At 52.8% G+C, this 22,556-nt stretch overlaps 3 non-coding genes and 6 pseudogenes across 3 annotated transcripts; all 9 read right to left on the reverse strand.

Moving 5' to 3' along the window:
- Positions 1 to 2,323: 2,323 nt before the first annotated feature.
- LOC142654489 (U2 spliceosomal RNA) lies at positions 2,324 to 2,425 on the reverse strand (annotated as a pseudogene).
- A 1,286-nt stretch (positions 2,426 to 3,711) lies between these two features.
- LOC142654206 (U2 spliceosomal RNA) lies at positions 3,712 to 3,890 on the reverse strand (annotated as a pseudogene).
- Positions 3,891 to 4,678: 788 nt separating this feature from the next.
- LOC142654679 (U2 spliceosomal RNA) lies at positions 4,679 to 4,748 on the reverse strand (annotated as a pseudogene).
- Positions 4,749 to 6,034: 1,286 nt separating this feature from the next.
- On the reverse strand, positions 6,035 to 6,225 carry LOC142653337 (U2 spliceosomal RNA). Its single transcript, XR_012848273.1, has one exon. It is a non-coding gene; the product is annotated as a U2 spliceosomal RNA (small nuclear RNA).
- Positions 6,226 to 7,511: 1,286 nt separating this feature from the next.
- Positions 7,512 to 7,704, reverse strand: LOC142653967 (U2 spliceosomal RNA). Its single transcript, XR_012848802.1, has one exon. It is a non-coding gene; the product is annotated as a U2 spliceosomal RNA (small nuclear RNA).
- A 5,536-nt stretch (positions 7,705 to 13,240) lies between these two features.
- Positions 13,241 to 13,342, reverse strand: LOC142654490 (U2 spliceosomal RNA; annotated as a pseudogene).
- Positions 13,343 to 14,628: 1,286 nt separating this feature from the next.
- Positions 14,629 to 14,802, reverse strand: LOC142653770 (U2 spliceosomal RNA; annotated as a pseudogene).
- Positions 14,803 to 20,357: 5,555 nt separating this feature from the next.
- On the reverse strand, positions 20,358 to 20,459 carry LOC142654491 (U2 spliceosomal RNA; annotated as a pseudogene).
- A 1,286-nt stretch (positions 20,460 to 21,745) lies between these two features.
- On the reverse strand, positions 21,746 to 21,936 carry LOC142653338 (U2 spliceosomal RNA). The gene has a single exon (XR_012848274.1). It is a non-coding gene; the product is annotated as a U2 spliceosomal RNA (small nuclear RNA).
- Positions 21,937 to 22,556: the final 620 nt, after the last annotated feature.

The following is a 22,556-nucleotide window of genomic DNA, read 5'->3' on the forward strand; positions in this document are numbered from 1 at the left end:
GTGCCGGAACTTCGTCCATCCTCTTCGATGGGGCAGTTGAAGTCCCCGGCCATCACCACTGCCCTAGTGGTGGCGAGCTGGGTCCGCAGGGTCTGGAATAGTTCCAGGCGCTCAGCCTTCATAGGGGGAGCGTATACGTTGATGAGCCTAATCGGCTCTCCTGCCCAGGAACCGTCTACGACCAACAAGCGGCCGCAGGCGAGCTCCTGGACAGAGTCAACAGTAAATACGCTTCCCCTAATCAGGATGGCAACCCCTGCAGACTTACAGTCGCCCCCACCAGACCAGTAGGACGGGCCATGGGTCCACTGCCTGGCCAGATGATGGTATGACCTGGAAGAGGGGAGAGTACATTCCTGCAGCATAAATACATCACTCGACTGCTTGGAAAGAAAAGTTAGCACCATCTGACATCTAGTCCTATCTCTAACACTCCTCACATTGAGGCTAAAGATGTTAAGTTTAGCAGCCATGGGGGAGAATAAAGAAGGTTAGTGCAAACGATACACCTTAGTTACCAGTCCGGTCGGGCGGATCCTCCTCGCCTGGCGGGTCCGAAAGATCCAGCAGGCCCTCTGACAGAAATTGTTCCAGGATTGTAGCCACCTGGATGTCTGTTGTGAAGTCGATGACCTCAGGTTCAGACACGAGTTCCTCCACCATCTGCTCCATTTCCTCCTGCTGCGCAAGGGAATCTTCGCAGATTTCCACGACTTGTCGCTTTGAGGACTCAGCAGCTGGGCTGTCCCTCACCTTTCTCTTCCTCTGGATGGCACCTGAGGAGACAAGAGGGGGAAAATCCTCCAGGGAGAGGACTCCAGCAGCTGGAGGGGAAGATGTTAGTGCTGCTGGAGCTGGGGAGAAGGGAGGCTGGGTTGGGAGAGGTGCAGGTGACAGGACCACTGAGATGGGTGGGTAGGAGAAGGTGAGAGCCTCAGTGGGGGTGACAGGGGTTGGGGACGGGGGGGTGGGGAGGGCCGGGCGAGGGAGGGTGGGAAGGGTAGGGCGAGGGAGGGCCGGGAGAGGGGGGGGAGGGACTGTCGTCTTCTTACCATCCTTCTTTTTCCCGGTCTTCTGTGCCGCTGGAGCTCTGGCTGGGGCGGGGTTCCCTCTGGCTGGAGCTTTCGCTGCTACAGTTGCCCAGGATCGATCCCTCTTCGGGCAGTCCTTGTAAGAGTGGGCTGCTTGTCCGCAGAGGTTGCACATTGTCCGTTTCGGGCAGTCTTTGGTCTCGTGTCCTGTTACCCGGCAGTTCTTGCAGGCGTCCTCCTTGCAGTCCTTCACCGAATGACCCTTCTTGCTGCATCTCCTGCAGATCTGCGGCATGTCCGGGTAATAGATGAGGCCGTAGGAGTTGCCCAGCGAGAATGACTGGGGCAGGTGCTGGAGGCCGTCTTCCGCGCTCGAATCCTTGTTCAGTCGGACGATTACCGACCACTTGCCAGTCCAGAAGCCGAGTCCGTTCAGGATGTGGGTGGGTTCCCTCACCACTGTGCAGAACCGCTTCAGGAGCGTGGTGATGTCTTTGCCGGGGGTGTGTGGGTTCCGCATTGAGACCGTCACCCGCCTTTCCTCTCTTTGGACAGGGCAGTTGCCCACAAAGCGAGAGAAAGGGGATTCAGGCCTCGCCGCTTTCACCATCTCCCAGTACCTTCTGCAGATGTTGATCGAAGCGAAGGTCACGAAGAACATCCCGGTCATGAAGGCCTGGATGCTGATGGTCTCCGGCTTAGCGAAGCCCTGGTCCAGGAGCATCTTCTGGCAGAACACTTCTTCCGTCATGTCCGGCACTCTCCCGTCCACCTCCTTGAGCTTCAGGGCCACCGTCTGCTTCATCCAGGGCTCCAGGGTTGGAGCAGCCTGGTTCGGCTTCCTGGTGGCCTGTTGGCTTGAGGAGGCTTCAGGAGGAGATGTCCTGGCCTGGGCCGGCTCACCTGGTCCATCAGCCTTCTCCTTCTGGGTGGCAGGGTTGCTGGTTGAGGCCATGGCTTCTTCCAGCTGTTCCTGTCGCTTGGGGAGGATCTTCGATAGCTCTTTCCCGAAGGGGGCGGAGCTATGCAAATCTTCTCCTTGCTGGCCGAGGTTCTTCCACGAAATTTCTTCCGCAGCGGTTCCTCGTCGAGCTTCTTCTTCTGCGGCCGAGCTTCTTCGAAGATCCCCTTCAGCAGCGGCTCTTCTCCGAAGTTCTCCTTCTTCTTCCCGGCAGCGATCTCCCGGAGCTTCTTCCTCGATGGCGGCTTCTCCCTTCTGGATCGTCGTCTTCGCTGGTTCTTCTCCGCAGTTCGTCGCCGGCTTCGTCTGGAACGCTCTTGGATCGCTAAGCTAGTGTTTATAGCCCCCAGTGGTTCTCCGAGCTATCTATCCTTACAAGGACTGATAAGAACAGATACTACACTTGATCTTAGCCAAAAGGCCGAGAAGCGATAACCCGAGCGGCCCTTGCCTTGCCCGAGCCTGTCCCATACTGCTGTTCACCCCTTGCAGCGATTCAGCCTACTCCTAGGCAATTCCATGGGGCCCTGCAGGCTCACACACATTTACAGCTACTAAGCGGGAGGTGAATAAAGGCCGGAGAGGAAGCCAGACAGGATTTGCTTCTTTTGCTTGCACCACAATGCAGTGCTGAAAGAGGAGGAATCTACATAAAAACGCCTTCCTGGCAACGCCCAAATGCCCTCCTGCCATGCAGATAAACACTGGCAGCGGCAGCAAGTGCATGCCCACAGCCACCCCTTGTTCCTTCACACCTTGTATCAGCTTTAATCCAGTCCTGTGCTGCCTGCTGAGCAGCACTGAACAACACTGCCTGGGCCCAGGCTTTTATCTCTGAGGCAGGCCCCATTATGATGTCAGAAAGCTGGCTCTGGAATCCTGAGGGCTCCACTATGACACGTGCAAAGTTCCGTCTGAACTTTATATAAGACTGTGAGGCTCAGTCAGTCACTCAGTGTTGCCTGAGAGGGCAACACTGCAACAGCCGGCCGCCAGGCTGTCTTTTTTTTGCACATTTATTTGCCTCCAGGAGGCCACAAGAGGGAGACAAGGGACTGCAAAATGGAAAATAGGCATCCACCAACTTTACAGACAACTTCTCTTTGCTCCTACAACCTCCATCCTTGCACAGTTTGTTATTCTTCCAGGTAACATAGTAACAAATCCAAATTGCTGCTCTCTTTGTAGGCAAGCAAGGGTTTGTTGCAACTGCAATTCTTACTTCTTCTTGAAATGTAGGGACGACAGTACATTCCATCACATCCACCTAGTGTACACAGGTAGGTCCATTGTGGCGGGTAGGCGGCTGGCTGCTTTAATGGCTGTTTGCTGTTCCCCTACTCCACTCCACTCCACTATTTGACTGTGGTGCTGCATCAATCAGTGGCTGGCTCAGGTGCAGCTCTTTAACTTACCTAGGAGGGAGGGAGGGAGGGAGGGCGGAGAGAAGACAAGGAAGGTGAATGAGCTGTTCCAATGTGAAATGCCGGAAACACAGAAACACAGAAGACACACACACACACACACACAACAAGAGGTGGCAATGTATTCATTAATTGCATTTAATAAATGAGCTCATTATCACACATGACTGTACAAATGCATTGTCCAACAGGTGTTGAAATAATGGGATTAAAAGGGGAGATCCCTTCAGAAAGACAGAAACAATGGCAAAGAGAAAAAACACTTTTGGAATCTGATTTTAGTCAACACATAAGGGAAGGGTGCACCGGTCCTGGAAATACTGCAATACCAGGTCAATGCGTGGAGTGGACAGAGCAAGCTCTATTTCCATCTCCCTGTTCTAAAAATCCATTTAATATATGGTCCCCAGATAGGGGACGTATCAGATATTAAACTGATAAGAACAGATTTTTTTTTTTTTTTGAAAGCCCGAGTCGTGCTTTCTATCACCCAAGTGCATAAAAAGTGCAGAGGTGCCACACAAAAAGTGCACAAGGATGCGGTCTATCGCAGCCCTTCTCTTAAAAGAGAGAGGCCCCGCATAACCATTCCCTGACCCTCCAAACCATAGGCCTAGAGGATCAAGGATCGATGGTCCCCCCTCGCCGAAGCTTAGGGAGACCCAAACACACTCCTAGGCTTCTACCTGGGCTGCCACCCCAGTGTCCACCTAGGAGCCTGCATCCTAGTTGCACCTCCCCTCCGAAGAAGGGAGGCCGGGTTGCAGGGGAAAAAGGAACCAGAAGGCCACACATTTTCCCCCTAGACCTCAGGAGGGTCCCAAAAGGGCACCGCATCCCAAAATCCTTGTGACAAACGTGACAAACACACAGTGAAAAACAAAATTAAATAAGTGGATGTGCGCTGTGATACAGCCTGGACATCCGCCAGGTATATAAAAATTCCTCATCTCCCAGCCAGAAGGCCGGGAGAATAAAGGTGTGTGCTTAAAAGTGTGAAAGAAGAGTGCGTGCAAGTGTGCCTTCACTCAGTGGGATCCCACCCCCAGTGAGTTAGGGCACCCCAGGGTCACCAGCCCTGGGGCACATAGCAACTCGGGCTTTCAAACTACCCGACCTCCTGACCTCGATCCGGCGGTCGCCTGGTCACCTACAAATGGTACCTTTAAACCAAATGCGTACACCAGAGCGATGACCGTTGTGGTTCCCTGCCCTCACCTCGGCGTTCTGTCATCCCCCTACGATGGCCCACGTACCACCGGCAGGGATGATTACTAACCTCAGCTTGAGCAGGTACTACACTTGATCTTAGCCAAAAGGCCGAGAAGCGATAACCCGAGCGGCCCTTGCCTTGCCCGAGCCTGTCCCATACTGCTGTTCACCCCTTGCAGCGATTCAGCCTACTCCTAGGCAATTCCATGGGGCCCTGCAGGCTCACACACATTTACAGCTACTAAGCGGGAGGTGAATAAAGGCCGGAGAGGAAGCCAGACAGGATTTGCTTCTTTTGCTTGCACCACAATGCAGTGCTGAAAGAGGAGGAATCTACATAAAAACGCCTTCCTGGCAACGCCCAAATGCCCTCCTGCCATGCAGATAAACACTGGCAGCGGCAGCAAGTGCATGCCCACAGCCACCCCTTGTTCCTTCACACCTTGTATCAGCTTTAATCCAGTCCTGTGCTGCCTGCTGAGCAGCACTGAACAACACTGCCTGGGCCCAGGCTTTTATCTCTGAGGCAGGCCCCATTATGATGTCAGAAAGCTGGCTCTGGAATCCTGAGGGCTCCACTATGACACGTGCAAAGTTCCGTCTGAACTTTATATAAGACTGTGAGGCTCAGTCAGTCACTCAGTGTTGCCTGAGAGGGCAACACTGCAACAGCCGGCCGCCAGGCTGTCTTTTTTTTGCACATTTATTTGCCTCCAGGAGGCCACAAGAGGGAGACAAGGGACTGCAAAATGGAAAATAGGCATCCACCAACTTTACAGACAACTTCTCTTTGCTCCTACAACCTCCATCCTTGCACAGTTTGTTATTCTTCCAGGTAACATAGTAACAAATCCAAATTGCTGCTCTCTTTGTAGGCAAGCAAGGGTTTGTTGCAACTGCAATTCTTACTTCTTCTTGAAATGTAGGGACGACAGTACATTCCATCACATCCACCTAGTGTACACAGGTAGGTCCATTGTGGCGGGTAGGCGGCTGGCTGCTTTAATGGCTGTTTGCTGTTCCCCTACTCCACTCCACTCCACTATTTGACTGTGGTGCTGCATCAATCAGTGGCTGGCTCAGGTGCAGCTCTTTAACTTACCTAGGAGGGAGGGAGGGAGGGAGGGCGGAGAGAAGACAAGGAAGGTGAATGAGCTGTTCCAATGTGAAATGCCGGAAACACAGAAACACAGAAGACACACACACACACACACACAACAAGAGGTGGCAATGTATTCATTAATTGCATTTAATAAATGAGCTCATTATCACACATGACTGTACAAATGCATTGTCCAACAGGTGTTGAAATAATGGGATTAAAAGGGGAGATCCCTTCAGAAAGACAGAAACAATGGCAAAGAGAAAAAACACTTTTGGAATCTGATTTTAGTCAACACATAAGGGAAGGGTGCACCGGTCCTGGAAATACTGCAATACCAGGTCAATGCGTGGAGTGGACAGAGCAAGCTCTATTTCCATCTCCCTGTTCTAAAAATCCATTTAATATATGGTCCCCAGATAGGGGACGTATCAGATATTAAACTGATAAGAACAGATACTACACTTGATCTTAGCCAAAAGGCCGAGAAGCGATAACCCGAGCGGCCCTTGCCTTGCCCGAGCCTGTCCCATACTGCTGTTCACCCCTTGCAGCGATTCAGCCTACTCCTAGGCAATTCCATGGGGCCCTGCAGGCTCACACACATTTACAGCTACTAAGCGGGAGGTGAATAAAGGCCGGAGAGGAAGCCAGACAGGATTTGCTTCTTTTGCTTGCACCACAATGCAGTGCTGAAAGAGGAGGAATCTACATAAAAACGCCTTCCTGGCAACGCCCAAATGCCCTCCTGCCATGCAGATAAACACTGGCAGCGGCAGCAAGTGCATGCCCACAGCCACCCCTTGTTCCTTCACACCTTGTATCAGCTTTAATCCAGTCCTGTGCTGCCTGCTGAGCAGCACTGAACAACACTGCCTGGGCCCAGGCTTTTATCTCTGAGGCAGGCCCCATTATGATGTCAGAAAGCTGGCTCTGGAATCCTGAGGGCTCCACTATGACACGTGCAAAGTTCCGTCTGAACTTTATATAAGACTGTGAGGCTCAGTCAGTCACTCAGTGTTGCCTGAGAGGGCAACACTGCAACAGCCGGCCGCCAGGCTGTCTTTTTTTTGCACATTTATTTGCCTCCAGGAGGCCACAAGAGGGAGACAAGGGACTGCAAAATGGAAAATAGGCATCCACCAACTTTACAGACAACTTCTCTTTGCTCCTACAACCTCCATCCTTGCACAGTTTGTTATTCTTCCAGGTAACATAGTAACAAATCCAAATTGCTGCTCTCTTTGTAGGCAAGCAAGGGTTTGTTGCAACTGCAATTCTTACTTCTTCTTGAAATGTAGGGACGACAGTACATTCCATCACATCCACCTAGTGTACACAGGTAGGTCCATTGTGGCGGGTAGGCGGCTGGCTGCTTTAATGGCTGTTTGCTGTTCCCCTACTCCACTCCACTCCACTATTTGACTGTGGTGCTGCATCAATCAGTGGCTGGCTCAGGTGCAGCTCTTTAACTTACCTAGGAGGGAGGGAGGGAGGGAGGGCGGAGAGAAGACAAGGAAGGTGAATGAGCTGTTCCAATGTGAAATGCCGGAAACACAGAAACACAGAAGACACACACACACACACACACAACAAGAGGTGGCAATGTATTCATTAATTGCATTTAATAAATGAGCTCATTATCACACATGACTGTACAAATGCATTGTCCAACAGGTGTTGAAATAATGGGATTAAAAGGGGAGATCCCTTCAGAAAGACAGAAACAATGGCAAAGAGAAAAAACACTTTTGGAATCTGATTTTAGTCAACACATAAGGGAAGGGTGCACCGGTCCTGGAAATACTGCAATACCAGGTCAATGCGTGGAGTGGACAGAGCAAGCTCTATTTCCATCTCCCTGTTCTAAAAATCCATTTAATATATGGTCCCCAGATAGGGGACGTATCAGATATTAAACTGATAAGAACAGATTTTTTTTTTTGATTGAAAATTGCTTTATTGACAATCAATCGTCATCATACAAACATTACTGCGACGCAGCGCAAGCCATGAAGCAGCAAATAATAAATAATAACAGTCGTCAAACATAACATGACAGTATAATACACAGTACAGGCTAGCCTATGCTATACATTACACCACATGCTACACTAACATTCTTGCATTCACTAACGCCAAACAACAAAGCATTACAGACAAGTGATGGGATAGGGGAGTGGGTAGGAGGGGATAGGGAAGGGGGAAATCACAGGCCCGAAGCTTTATTGAAAGACAACACACAAGAAGGGAGAGTGGGGGGAAGGGGAGTATCAGTCCTCTTCCTCGTCGACGTCCGGGCTGTCCCAGGTGGAATAGTCTCTGAGCAGGCTGTGGATCAGCCTGCGGCAGTCCTGGACGGACACACTCTCTCTCCGCAAAATCAGACGGTTCCTGGCAAACCATATAGCGTCCTTAAAGCAGTTCATAAGGCGCCAGGCTTCCTGGATTGCTCCATCCGTGGTATTCCCAGGAAATAGTCCATAAAGTACCGAGCGGTACGACAGTCTGTTCCTGGGTACTGAGTCCTTGAGTTCATGTTCCAAGGCTTTCAACAGACCCTGTGCAAAGGGGCACTGCCAGAAAATGTGCAAAGATGTTTCCTCCGTGAAGGGGCACCTGGGGCAGTACCGGGTCTTGCACAGGTTGCGGGCATGCATGAATGACCTAAGAGGCAGTCCTCCCTGGATGGCCATCCATGAAATGTCCTTGTGCCCGTTGGTCAACCTGCCAGATGACACGTTAGTCCAAACAGTCTCCAACGTGTCGGCATGAAGCCCTGGAACAGACTCCAGTGAGTCCTTTGCTCTGATGTGCTTGTGGATCGTCTTAGGTTTCCACAAGTCGGGCTTAAGACCCTCCAGTTGATGCTCCCTCACAAACCGGACGACATCTCCGTAGAACCAGGGAGCGTGCCAGTTGTAAGGGAAGGAGCTGTCCCACTTGTCCCAGCCAAAACCTCGCCAGAGGGGAAGGAGGAAGTAGCGGGACATGGCCTTGCCCGCAGAGCCGTTTGCTGTCCTCAGAGTCCTACGAACACAGTCACATACAAAAGCGATCCGCAGCAGAGTGGGAATGTCGGGTATACCCTTCCCACCTTTGCGGGGCTCCTTGTACATAACAGTCCGCTTTACTCTGTCCATTTTCGAGCCCCAGATGAAGCGAAACACAGTCCTGGTAATGGCCCTCGAGACCGTTGCAAGAGGGGGCCATGCCTGTGCAGTGTATTGTAGCACAGGCAAGACTTCGTTACGCAGGACCATTGCTTTGCCCTCAATAGTGAGTTGTCTGAGGCTCCACAGTCCGATCCTTTGGTTGACTTTGGCCAAGCGTTCTTCCCACGACTTTAGGGCTGCACCTTCCTTACCGAACCAGACTCCCAGAATTTTGATGAAGTCCGGCTTGATAGTAAACGGGAAGGAGGCAGGAGAAGGCAGGTACCACTTTCCGAAGAGCATGGCTTCCGACTTCCCGCAGTTGACTTTTGCCCCTGAAGCGCGTCCGAACTCCTCACAGGTCTGGACGAGTGCAGTCACCGAACTCTGGTCAGCGCAGAAGACGGTCACGTCGTCCATGTACAGCGAGCATTTGACCTCGAAGTGTCCTGGACCTGGTGCGGTGATCCCTCTGATCTCTCCATTCTGCCGGATAGCCTCTGCGAAGAGCTCTATAACACAAACAAAAAGGAGAGGTGAAAGAGGACAGCCTTGTCTAACCCCCGACGATACAGGAAAGGGGTCAGTCTTCCAGCCGTTCACCAGCACCGAGCTGTAAATGTCGCAATACATCAGGTTAACATACAAACAGAACAACCTGCCAAGCCGCAGCCTACGCAGAGCCTTACCCATGAATTCGTGAGAGACCCGGTCAAAAGCCTTCTCCTGATCCAGACTGACCAGGGCCGCGTGTGTACGGCGGCTTTGCATGTAATGCACCGTGTCCCTCACCAGGGCAAGACTGTCGGCCACCCTACGGCCAGGAATGCCGCAGGTTTGGTCCGATCCGATGATCTGTCCGATGACAACCTTCAGTCTGTTGGTCAATACTTTGGCGAGGATCTTGTAGTCCACGTTCAGGAGAGAGATGGGACGCCAGTTTTTCAGGTCACATCTCTCCCCCTTCCGCTTATACAAGATCGTGATCATGCCTTCTCTCAAGGACGGTGGCATTCTACCCTCCACCACCATCTCCTCATAGAGCTCCAGCAGGTCCGGACAGATCAAGTCCCCCAGCGCTACATAGAGCTCTGCTGGGAGACCATCACTGCCCGGGGTCCTGCCGGGTCTGAAGGATTTAGCGGCAGAGAGCAGTTCCTCCACCGTCAGGGGTACGTCCATAGCCTCCGTACCTGCAGGATCAAGATGATTAGTGATACCTGACAGGAATTTATCGGCGGCTTCGGGGTCAGTGGTTTTCCGGGAGTAGAGGCTTCGGTAGTAGTCTGTGACGACTCCCATCACCTCCTTCTTCCCAGAATGCATGTTTCCGGTCTCATCTCGGAGTTCCTTCAGGGGCGTGTGGCCGGCATGGAGTTTCCTGAAAAAGAACGAGTTACATTTCTCACCCTTCTCCAGGTTCTCCACCTTGGAACGAAAGACAATTCGCTTGGATTCCTCCTCAAAGTGCCTTTTCAGGCCCTTTTTGGCTTCCTCCAGCTCCTTCCTGACGTCCCAGCCGCATTGAAGGAGGTCTTGCAGGGATCGCAGCTGACGCTGCATCTCTCTGAAGTCTCTCTTCCTCTCACACGCCTGTTGACGACTTTTTGCCTGAAAGAAACAACGAAATTCAACTTTAACATATTCCCACCAGTCACAGGTTTTGTCAAAGAAAACTTTATCATTCCTCCAAACAATATAGGCGTCTCTAAGTTCCGCCAGTACCTCTTCTCTTTCCAGCAGGGCACAATTCAGCTTCCAGGAGCCAGGGCCGGGAGGAAAACCGTGGCCGATGGCACCCTGGAAGAGAATGGCCCTGTGGTCAGAGAAGAAGCAGGGGACCATGGAGTGCCCATGCTGCTTGACTGCCCGGGAGGTGAACACAAAGTCAATCCGAGAACGAAGTGAGCCATCGGGTCGGCTCCATGAATAGTTCACAGAGCCGATCCCCATGGAGCCCACAACGTCCTGCAAGGATGCTTCGGTTACCATCTCGATAAGCAGTTTGGAACTGACATCCAGCTTGATTGAAGTGCCGGAACTTCGTCCATCCTCTTCGATGGGGCAGTTGAAGTCCCCGGCCATCACCACTGCCCTAGTGGTGGCGAGCTGGGTCCGCAGGGTCTGGAATAGTTCCAGGCGCTCAGCCTTCATAGGGGGAGCGTATACGTTGATGAGCCTAATCGGCTCTCCTGCCCAGGAACCGTCTACGACCAACAAGCGGCCGCAGGCGAGCTCCTGGACAGAGTCAACAGTAAATACGCTTCCCCTAATCAGGATGGCAACCCCTGCAGACTTACAGTCGCCCCCACCAGACCAGTAGGACGGGCCATGGGTCCACTGCCTGGCCAGATGATGGTATGACCTGGAAGAGGGGAGAGTACATTCCTGCAGCATAAATACATCACTCGACTGCTTGGAAAGAAAAGTTAGCACCATCTGACATCTAGTCCTATCTCTAACACTCCTCACATTGAGGCTAAAGATGTTAAGTTTAGCAGCCATGGGGGAGAATAAAGAAGGTTAGTGCAAACGATACACCTTAGTTACCAGTCCGGTCGGGCGGATCCTCCTCGCCTGGCGGGTCCGAAAGATCCAGCAGGCCCTCTGACAGAAATTGTTCCAGGATTGTAGCCACCTGGATGTCTGTTGTGAAGTCGATGACCTCAGGTTCAGACACGAGTTCCTCCACCATCTGCTCCATTTCCTCCTGCTGCGCAAGGGAATCTTCGCAGATTTCCACGACTTGTCGCTTTGAGGACTCAGCAGCTGGGCTGTCCCTCACCTTTCTCTTCCTCTGGATGGCACCTGAGGAGACAAGAGGGGGAAAATCCTCCAGGGAGAGGACTCCAGCAGCTGGAGGGGAAGATGTTAGTGCTGCTGGAGCTGGGGAGAAGGGAGGCTGGGTTGGGAGAGGTGCAGGTGACAGGACCACTGAGATGGGTGGGTAGGAGAAGGTGAGAGCCTCAGTGGGGGTGACAGGGGTTGGGGACGGGGGGGTGGGGAGGGCCGGGCGAGGGAGGGTGGGAAGGGTAGGGCGAGGGAGGGCCGGGAGAGGGGGGGGAGGGACTGTCGTCTTCTTACCATCCTTCTTTTTCCCGGTCTTCTGTGCCGCTGGAGCTCTGGCTGGGGCGGGGTTCCCTCTGGCTGGAGCTTTCGCTGCTACAGTTGCCCAGGATCGATCCCTCTTCGGGCAGTCCTTGTAAGAGTGGGCTGCTTGTCCGCAGAGGTTGCACATTGTCCGTTTCGGGCAGTCTTTGGTCTCGTGTCCTGTTACCCGGCAGTTCTTGCAGGCGTCCTCCTTGCAGTCCTTCACCGAATGACCCTTCTTGCTGCATCTCCTGCAGATCTGCGGCATGTCCGGGTAATAGATGAGGCCGTAGGAGTTGCCCAGCGAGAATGACTGGGGCAGGTGCTGGAGGCCGTCTTCCGCGCTCGAATCCTTGTTCAGTCGGACGATTACCGACCACTTGCCAGTCCAGAAGCCGAGTCCGTTCAGGATGTGGGTGGGTTCCCTCACCACTGTGCAGAACCGCTTCAGGAGCGTGGTGATGTCTTTGCCGGGGGTGTGTGGGTTCCGCATTGAGACCGTCACCCGCCTTTCCTCTCTTTGGACAGGGCAGTTGCCCACAAAGCGAGAGAAAGGGGATTCAGGCCTCGCCGCTTTCACCATCTCCCAGTACCTTCTGCAGATGTTGATCGAAGCGAAGGTCACGAAGAACATCCCGGTCATGAAGGCCTGGATGCTGATGGTCTCCGGCTTAGCGAAGCCCTGGTCCAGGAGCATCTTCTGGCAGAACACTTCTTCCGTCATGTCCGGCACTCTCCCGTCCACCTCCTTGAGCTTCAGGGCCACCGTCTGCTTCATCCAGGGCTCCAGGGTTGGAGCAGCCTGGTTCGGCTTCCTGGTGGCCTGTTGGCTTGAGGAGGCTTCAGGAGGAGATGTCCTGGCCTGGGCCGGCTCACCTGGTCCATCAGCCTTCTCCTTCTGGGTGGCAGGGTTGCTGGTTGAGGCCATGGCTTCTTCCAGCTGTTCCTGTCGCTTGGGGAGGATCTTCGATAGCTCTTTCCCGAAGGGGGCGGAGCTATGCAAATCTTCTCCTTGCTGGCCGAGGTTCTTCCACGAAATTTCTTCCGCAGCGGTTCCTCGTCGAGCTTCTTCTTCTGCGGCCGAGCTTCTTCGAAGATCCCCTTCAGCAGCGGCTCTTCTCCGAAGTTCTCCTTCTTCTTCCCGGCAGCGATCTCCCGGAGCTTCTTCCTCGATGGCGGCTTCTCCCTTCTGGATCGTCGTCTTCGCTGGTTCTTCTCCGCAGTTCGTCGCCGGCTTCGTCTGGAACGCTCTTGGATCGCTAAGCTAGTGTTTATAGCCCCCAGTGGTTCTCCGAGCTATCTATCCTTACAAGGACTGATAAGAACAGATACTACACTTGATCTTAGCCAAAAGGCCGAGAAGCGATAACCCGAGCGGCCCTTGCCTTGCCCGAGCCTGTCCCATACTGCTGTTCACCCCTTGCAGCGATTCAGCCTACTCCTAGGCAATTCCATGGGGCCCTGCAGGCTCACACACATTTACAGCTACTAAGCGGGAGGTGAATAAAGGCCGGAGAGGAAGCCAGACAGGATTTGCTTCTTTTGCTTGCACCACAATGCAGTGCTGAAAGAGGAGGAATCTACATAAAAACGCCTTCCTGGCAACGCCCAAATGCCCTCCTGCCATGCAGATAAACACTGGCAGCGGCAGCAAGTGCATGCCCACAGCCACCCCTTGTTCCTTCACACCTTGTATCAGCTTTAATCCAGTCCTGTGCTGCCTGCTGAGCAGCACTGAACAACACTGCCTGGGCCCAGGCTTTTATCTCTGAGGCAGGCCCCATTATGATGTCAGAAAGCTGGCTCTGGAATCCTGAGGGCTCCACTATGACACGTGCAAAGTTCCGTCTGAACTTTATATAAGACTGTGAGGCTCAGTCAGTCACTCAGTGTTGCCTGAGAGGGCAACACTGCAACAGCCGGCCGCCAGGCTGTCTTTTTTTTGCACATTTATTTGCCTCCAGGAGGCCACAAGAGGGAGACAAGGGACTGCAAAATGGAAAATAGGCATCCACCAACTTTACAGACAACTTCTCTTTGCTCCTACAACCTCCATCCTTGCACAGTTTGTTATTCTTCCAGGTAACATAGTAACAAATCCAAATTGCTGCTCTCTTTGTAGGCAAGCAAGGGTTTGTTGCAACTGCAATTCTTACTTCTTCTTGAAATGTAGGGACGACAGTACATTCCATCACATCCACCTAGTGTACACAGGTAGGTCCATTGTGGCGGGTAGGCGGCTGGCTGCTTTAATGGCTGTTTGCTGTTCCCCTACTCCACTCCACTCCACTATTTGACTGTGGTGCTGCATCAATCAGTGGCTGGCTCAGGTGCAGCTCTTTAACTTACCTAGGAGGGAGGGAGGGAGGGAGGGCGGAGAGAAGACAAGGAAGGTGAATGAGCTGTTCCAATGTGAAATGCCGGAAACACAGAAACACAGAAGACACACACACACACACACACAACAAGAGGTGGCAATGTATTCATTAATTGCATTTAATAAATGAGCTCATTATCACACATGACTGTACAAATGCATTGTCCAACAGGTGTTGAAATAATGGGATTAAAAGGGGAGATCCCTTCAGAAAGACAGAAACAATGGCAAAGAGAAAAAACACTTTTGGAATCTGATTTTAGTCAACACATAAGGGAAGGGTGCACCGGTCCTGGAAATACTGCAATACCAGGTCAATGCGTGGAGTGGACAGAGCAAGCTCTATTTCCATCTCCCTGTTCTAAAAATCCATTTAATATATGGTCCCCAGATAGGGGACGTATCAGATATTAAACTGATAAGAACAGATTTTTGATTGAAAAATGCTTTATTGACAATCAATCGTCATCATACAAACATTACTGCGACGCGGCGCAAGCCATGAAGCAGCAAATAATAAATAATAACAGTCGTCAAACATAACATGACAGTATAATACACAGTACAGGCTAGCCTATGCTATACATTACACCACATGCTACACTAACATTCTTGCATTCACTAAAGCCAAACAACAAAGCATTACAGACAAGTGATGGGATAGGGGAGTGGGTAGGAGGGGATAGGGAAGGGGGAAATCACAGGCCCGAAGCTTTATTGAAAGACAACACACAAGAAGGGAGGGTGGGGGGAAGGGGAGTATCAGTCCTCTTCCTCATCGACGTCCGGGCTGTCCCAGGTGGAATAGTCTCTGAGCAGGCTGTGGATCAGCCTGCGGCAGTCCTGGACGGACACACTCTCTCTCCGCAAAATCAGACGGTTCCTGGCGAACCATATAGCGTCCTTAAAGCAGCTCATAAGGCGCCAGGCTTCCTGGATTGCTCCATCCGTGGTATTCCCAGGAAATAGTCCATAAAGTACCGAGCGGTACGACAGTCTGTTCCTGGGTACTGAGTCCTTGAGTTCATGTTCCAAGGCTTTCAACAGACCCTGTGCAAAGGGGCACTGCCAGAAAATGTGCAAAGATGTTTCCTCCGTGAAGGGGCACCTGGGGCAGTACCGGGTCTTGCACAGGTTGCGGGCATGCATGAATGACCTAAGAGGCAGTCCTCCCTGGATGGCCATCCATGAAATGTCCTTGTGCCCGTTGGTCAACCTGCCAGATGACACGTTAGTCCAAACAGTCTCCAACGTGTCGGCATGAAGCCCTGGAACAGACTCCAGTGAGTCCTTTGCTCTGATGTGCTTGTGGATCGTCTTAGGTTTCCACAAGTCGGGCTTAAGACCCTCCAGTTGTTGCTCCCTCACGAACCGGACGACATCTCCGTAGAACCAGGGAGCGTGCCAGTTGTAAGGGAAGGAGCTGTCCCACTTGTCCCAGCCAAAACCTCGCCAGAGGGGAAGGAGGAAGTAGCGGGACATGGCCTTGCCCGCAGAGCCGTTTGCTGTCCTCAGAGTCCTACGAACACAGTCACATACAAAAGCGATCCGCAGCAGAGTGGGAATGTCGGGTATACCCTTCCCACCTTTGCGGGGCTCCTTGTACATAACAGTCCGCTTTACTCTGTCCATTTTCGAGCCCCAGATGAAGCGAAACACAGTCCTGGTAATGGCCCTCGAGACGGTGGCAAGAGGGGGCCATGCCTGTGCAGTGTATTGTAGCACAGGCAAGACTTCGTTACGCAGGACCATTGCTTTGCCCTCAATAGTGAGTTGTCTGAGGCTCCACAGTCCGATCCTTTGGTTGACTTTGGCCAAGCGTTCTTCCCACGACTTTAGGGCTGCACCTTCCTTACCGAACCAGACTCCCAGAATTTTGATGAAGTCCGGCTTGATAGTAAACGGGAAGGAGGCAGGAGAAGGCAGGTACCACTTTCCGAAGAGCATGGCTTCCGACTTCCCGCAGTTGACTTTTGCCCCTGAAGCGCGTCCGAACTCCTCACAGGTCTGGACGAGTGCATTCACCGAACTCTGGTCAGCGCAGAAGACGGTCACGTCGTCCATGTACAGCGAGCATTTGACCTCGAAGTGTCCTGGACCTGGTGCGGTGATCCCTCTGATCTCTCCATTCTGCCGGATAGCCTCTGCGAAGAGCTCTATAACACAAACAAAAAGGAGAGGTGAAAGAGGACAGCCTTGTCTAACCCCCGACGATACAGGAAAGGGGTCAGTCTTCCAGCCGTTCACCAGCACCGAGCTGTAAATGTCGCAATACATCAGGTTAACATACAAACAGAACAACCTGCCAAGCCGCAGCCTACGCAGAGCCTTACCCATGAATTCGTGAGAGACCCGGTCAAAAGCCTTCTCCTGATCCAGACTGACCAGGGCCGCGTGTGTACGGCGGCTTTGCATGTAATGCACCGTGTCCCTCACCAGGGCAAGACTGTCGGCCACCCTACGGCCAGGAATGCCGCAGGTTTGGTCCGATCCGATGATCTGTCCGATGACAACCTTCAGTCTGTTGGTCAATACTTTGGCGAGGATCTTGTAGTCCACGTTCAGGAGAGAGATGGGACGCCAGTTTTTCAGGTCACATCTCTCCCCCTTCCGCTTATACAAGATCGTGATCATGCCTTCTCTCAAGGACGGTGGCATTCTACCCTCCACCACCATCTCCTCATAGAGCTCCAGCAGGTCCGGACAGATCAAGTCCCCCAGCGCTACATAGAGCTCTGCTGGGAGACCATCACTGCCCGGGGTCCTGCCGGGTCTGAAGGATTTAGCGGCAGAGAGCAGTTCCTCCACCGTCAGGGGTACGTCCATAGCCTCCGTACCTGCAGGATCAAGATGATTAGTGATACCTGACAGGAATTTATCGGCGGCTTCGGGGTCAGTGGTTTTCCGGGAGTAGAGGCTTCGGTAGTAGTCTGTGACGACTCCCATCACTTCCTTCTTCCCAGAATGCATGTTTCCGGTCTCATCTCGGAGTTCCTTCAGGGGCGTGTGGCCGGCATGGAGTTTCCTGAAAAAGAACGAGTTACATTTCTCACCCTTCTCCAGGTTCTCCACCTTGGAACGAAAGACAATTCGCTTGGATTCCTCCTCAAAGTGCCTTTTCAGGCCCTTTTTGGCTTCCTCCAGCTCCTTCCTGACGTCCCAGCCGCATTGAAGGAGGTCTTGCAGGGATCGCAGCTGACGCTGCATCTCTCTGAAGTCTCTCTTCCTCTCACACGCCTGTTGACGACTTTTTGCCTGAAAGAAACAACGAAATTCAACTTTAACATATTCCCACCAGTCACAGGTTTTGTCAAAGAAAACTTTATCATTCCTCCAAACAATATAGGCGTCTCTAAGTTCCGCCAGTACCTCTTCTCTTTCCAGCAGGGCACAATTCAGCTTCCAGGAGCCAGGGCCGGGAGGAAAACCGTGGCCGATGGCACCCTGGAAGAGGATGGCCCTGTGGTCAGAGAAGAAGCAGGGGACCATGGAGTGCCCATGCTGCTTGACTGCCCGGGAGGTGAACACAAAGTCAATCCGAGAACGAAGTGAGCCATCGGGTCGGCTCCATGAATAGTTCACAGAGCCGATCCCCATGGAGCCCACAACGTCCTGCAAGGATGCTTCGGTTACCATCTCGATAAGCAGTTTGGAACTGACATCCAGCTTGATTGAAGTGCCGGAACTTCGTCCATCCTCTTCGATGGGGCAGTTGAAGTCCCCGGCCATCACCACTGCCCTAGTGGTGGCGAGCTGGGTCCGCAGGGTCTGGAATAGTTCCAGGCGCTCAGCCTTCATAGGGGGAGCGTACACGTTGATGAGCCTAATCGGCTCTCCCGCCCAGGAACCGTCTACGACCAACAAGCGGCCGCAGACGAGCTCCTGGACAGAGTCAACAGTAAATACGCTTCCCCTAATCAGGATGGCAACCCCTGCAGACTTACAGTCGCCCCCACCAGACCAGTAGGACGGGCCATGGGTCCACTGCCTGGCCAGATGATGGTATGACCTGGAAGAGGGGAGAGTACATTCCTGCAGCATAAATACATCACTCGACTGCTTGGAAAGAAAAGTTAGCACCATCTGACATCTAGTCCTATCTCTAACACTCCTCACATTGAGGCTAAAGATGTTAAGTTTAGCAGCCATGGGGGAGAATAAAGAAGGTTAGTGCAAACGATACACCTTAGTTACCAGTCCGGTCGGGCGGATCCTCCTCTCTGGAGCCTGGCGGGTCCGGAAGATCCAGCAGGCCCTCTGACAAAAATTGTTCCAGGATTGTAGCCACCTGGATGTCTGTTGTGAAGTCGATGACCTCAGGTTCAGACACGAGTTCCTCCACCATCTGCTCCATTTCCTCCTGCTGCGCAAGGGAATCTTCGCAGATTTCCACGACTTGTCTCTTTGAGGACTCAGCAGCTGGGCTGTCCCTCACCTTTCTCTTCCTCTGGATGGCACCTGAGGAGACAAGAGGGGGAAAATCCTCCAGGGAGAGGACTCCAGCAGCTGGAGGGGAAGATGTTAGTGCTGCTGGAGCTGGGGAGAAGGGAGGCTGGGTTGGGAGAGGTGCAGGTGACAGGACCACTGAGATGGGTGGGTAGGAGAAGGTGAGAGCCTCAGTGGGGGTGACAGGGGTTGGGGACGGGGGGGAGGGGAGGGCCGGGCGAGGGAGGGTGGGAAGGGTAGGGCGAGGGAGGGCCGGGAGAGGGGGGGGAGGGACTGTCGTCTTCTTACCATCCTTCTTTTTCCCGGTCTTCTGTGCCGCTGGAGCTCTGGCTGGGGCGGGGTTCCCTCTGGCTGGAGCTTTCGCTGCTACAGTTGCCCAGGATCGATCCCTCTTCGGGCAGTCCTTGTAAGAGTGGGCTGCTTGTCCGCAGAGGTTGCACATTGTCCGTTTCGGGCAGTCTTTGGTCTCGTGTCCTGTTACCCGGCAGTTCTTGCAGGCGTCCTCCTTGCAGTCCTTCACCGAATGACCCTTCTTGCTGCATCTCCTGCAGATCTGCGGCATGTCCGGGTAATAGATGAGGCCGTAGGAGTTGCCCAGCGAGAATGACTGGGGCAGGTGCTGGAGGCCGTCTTCCGCGCTCGAATCCTTGTTCAGTCGGACGATTACCGACCACTTGCCAGTCCAGAAGCCGAGTCCGTTCAGGATGTGGGTGGGTTCCCTCACCACTGTGCAGAACCGCTTCAGGAGCGTGGTGATGTCTTTGCCGGGGGTGTGTGGGTTCCGCATTGAGACCGTCACCCGCCTTTCCTCTCTTTGGACAGGGCAGTTGCCCACAAAGCGAGAGAAAGGGGATTCAGGCCTCGCCGCTTTCACCATCTCCCAGTACCTTCTGCAGATGTTGATCGAAGCGAAGGTCACGAAGAACATCCCGGTCATGAAGGCCTGGATACTGATGGTCTCCGGCTTAGCGAAGCCCTGATCCAGGAGCATCTTCTGGCAGAACACTTCTTCCGTCATGTCCGGCACTCTCCCGTCCACCTCCTTGAGCTTCAGGGCCACCGTCTGCTTCATCCAGGGCTCCAGGGTTGGAGCAGCCTGGTTCGGCTTCCTGGTGGCCTGTTGGCTTGAGGAGGCTTCAGGAGGAGATGTCCTGGCCTGGGCCGGCTCACCTGGTCCATCAGCCTTCTCCTTCTGGGTGGCAGGGTTGCTGGTTGAGGCCATGGCTTCTTCCAGCTGTTCCTGTCGCTTGGGGAGGATCTTCGATAGCTCTTTCCCGAAGGGGGCGGAGCTATGCAAATCTTCTCCTTGCTGGCCGAGGTTCTTCCACGAAATTTCTTCCGCAGCGGTTCCTCGTCGAGCTTCTTCTTCTGCGGCCGAGCTTCTTCGAAGATCCCCTTCAGCAGCGGCTCTTCTCCGAAGTTCTCCTTCTTCTTCCCGGCAGCGATCTCCCGGAGCTTCTTCCTCGATGGCGGCTTCTCCCTTCTGGATCGTCGTCTTCGCTGGTTCTTCTCCGCAGTTCGTCGCCGGCTTCGTCTGGAACGCTCTTGGATCGCTAAGCTAGTGTTTATAGCCCCCAGTGGTTCTCCGAGCTATCTATCCTTACAAGGACTGATAAGAACAGATACTACACTTGATCTTAGCCAAAAGGCCGAGAAGCGATAACCCGAGCGGCCCTTGCCTTGCCCGAGCCTGTCCCATACTGCTGTTCACCCCTTGCAGCGATTCAGCCTACTCCTAGGCAATTCCATGGGGCCCTGCAGGCTCACACACATTTACAGCTACTAAGCGGGAGGTGAATAAAGGCCGGAGAGGAAGCCAGACAGGATTTGCTTCTTTTGCTTGCACCACAATGCAGTGCTGAAAGAGGAGGAATCTACATAAAAACGCCTTCCTGGCAACGCCCAAATGCCCTCCTGCCATGCAGATAAACACTGGCAGCGGCAGCAAGTGCATGCCCACAGCCACCCCTTGTTCCTTCACACCTTGTATCAGCTTTAATCCAGTCCTGTGCTGCCTGCTGAGCAGCACTGAACAACACTGCCTGGGCCCAGGCTTTTATCTCTGAGGCAGGCCCCATTATGATGTCAGAAAGCTGGCTCTGGAATCCTGAGGGCTCCACTATGACACGTGCAAAGTTCCGTCTGAACTTTATATAAGACTGTGAGGCTCAGTCAGTCACTCAGTGTTGCCTGAGAGGGCAACACTGCAACAGCCGGCCGCCAGGCTGTCTTTTTTTTGCACATTTATTTGCCTCCAGGAGGCCACAAGAGGGAGACAAGGGACTGCAAAATGGAAAATAGGCATCCACCAACTTTACAGACAACTTCTCTTTGCTCCTACAACCTCCATCCTTGCACAGTTTGTTATTCTTCCAGGTAACATAGTAACAAATCCAAATTGCTGCTCTCTTTGTAGGCAAGCAAGGGTTTGTTGCAACTGCAATTCTTACTTCTTCTTGAAATGTAGGGACGACAGTACATTCCATCACATCCACCTAGTGTACACAGGTAGGTCCATTGTGGCGGGTAGGCGGCTGGCTGCTTTAATGGCTGTTTGCTGTTCCCCTACTCCACTCCACTCCACTATTTGACTGTGGTGCTGCATCAATCAGTGGCTGGCTCAGGTGCAGCTCTTTAACTTACCTAGGAGGGAGGGAGGGAGGGAGGGCGGAGAGAAGACAAGGAAGGTGAATGAGCTGTTCCAATGTGAAATGCCGGAAACACAGAAACACAGAAGACACACACACACACACACACAACAAGAGGTGGCAATGTATTCATTAATTGCATTTAATAAATGAGCTCATTATCACACATGACTGTACAAATGCATTGTCCAACAGGTGTTGAAATAATGGGATTAAAAGGGGAGATCCCTTCAGAAAGACAGAAACAATGGCAAAGAGAAAAAACACTTTTGGAATCTGATTTTAGTCAACACATAAGGGAAGGGTGCACCGGTCCTGGAAATACTGCAATACCAGGTCAATGCGTGGAGTGGACAGAGCAAGCTCTATTTCCATCTCCCTGTTCTAAAAATCCATTTAATATATGGTCCCCAGATAGGGGACGTATCAGATATTAAACTGATAAGAACAGATACTACACTTGATCTTAGCCAAAAGGCCGAGAAGCGATAACCCGAGCGGCCCTTGCCTTGCCCGAGCCTGTCCCATACTGCTGTTCACCCCTTGCAGCGATTCAGCCTACTCCTAGGCAATTCCATGGGGCCCTGCAGGCTCACACACATTTACAGCTACTAAGCGGGAGGTGAATAAAGGCCGGAGAGGAAGCCAGACAGGATTTGCTTCTTTTGCTTGCACCACAATGCAGTGCTGAAAGAGGAGGAATCTACATAAAAACGCCTTCCTGGCAACGCCCAAATGCCCTCCTGCCATGCAGATAAACACTGGCAGCGGCAGCAAGTGCATGCCCACAGCCACCCCTTGTTCCTTCACACCTTGTATCAGCTTTAATCCAGTCCTGTGCTGCCTGCTGAGCAGCACTGAACAACACTGCCTGGGCCCAGGCTTTTATCTCTGAGGCAGGCCCCATTATGATGTCAGAAAGCTGGCTCTGGAATCCTGAGGGCTCCACTATGACACGTGCAAAGTTCCGTCTGAACTTTATATAAGACTGTGAGGCTCAGTCAGTCACTCAGTGTTGCCTGAGAGGGCAACACTGCAACAGCCGGCCGCCAGGCTGTCTTTTTTTTGCACATTTATTTGCCTCCAGGAGGCCACAAGAGGGAGACAAGG

This window comes from Rhinoderma darwinii, chromosome 5 (genome assembly GCF_050947455.1).
Source record: "Rhinoderma darwinii isolate aRhiDar2 chromosome 5, aRhiDar2.hap1, whole genome shotgun sequence".
Taxonomy (NCBI): Eukaryota; Metazoa; Chordata; class Amphibia; order Anura; family Rhinodermatidae; genus Rhinoderma; species Rhinoderma darwinii.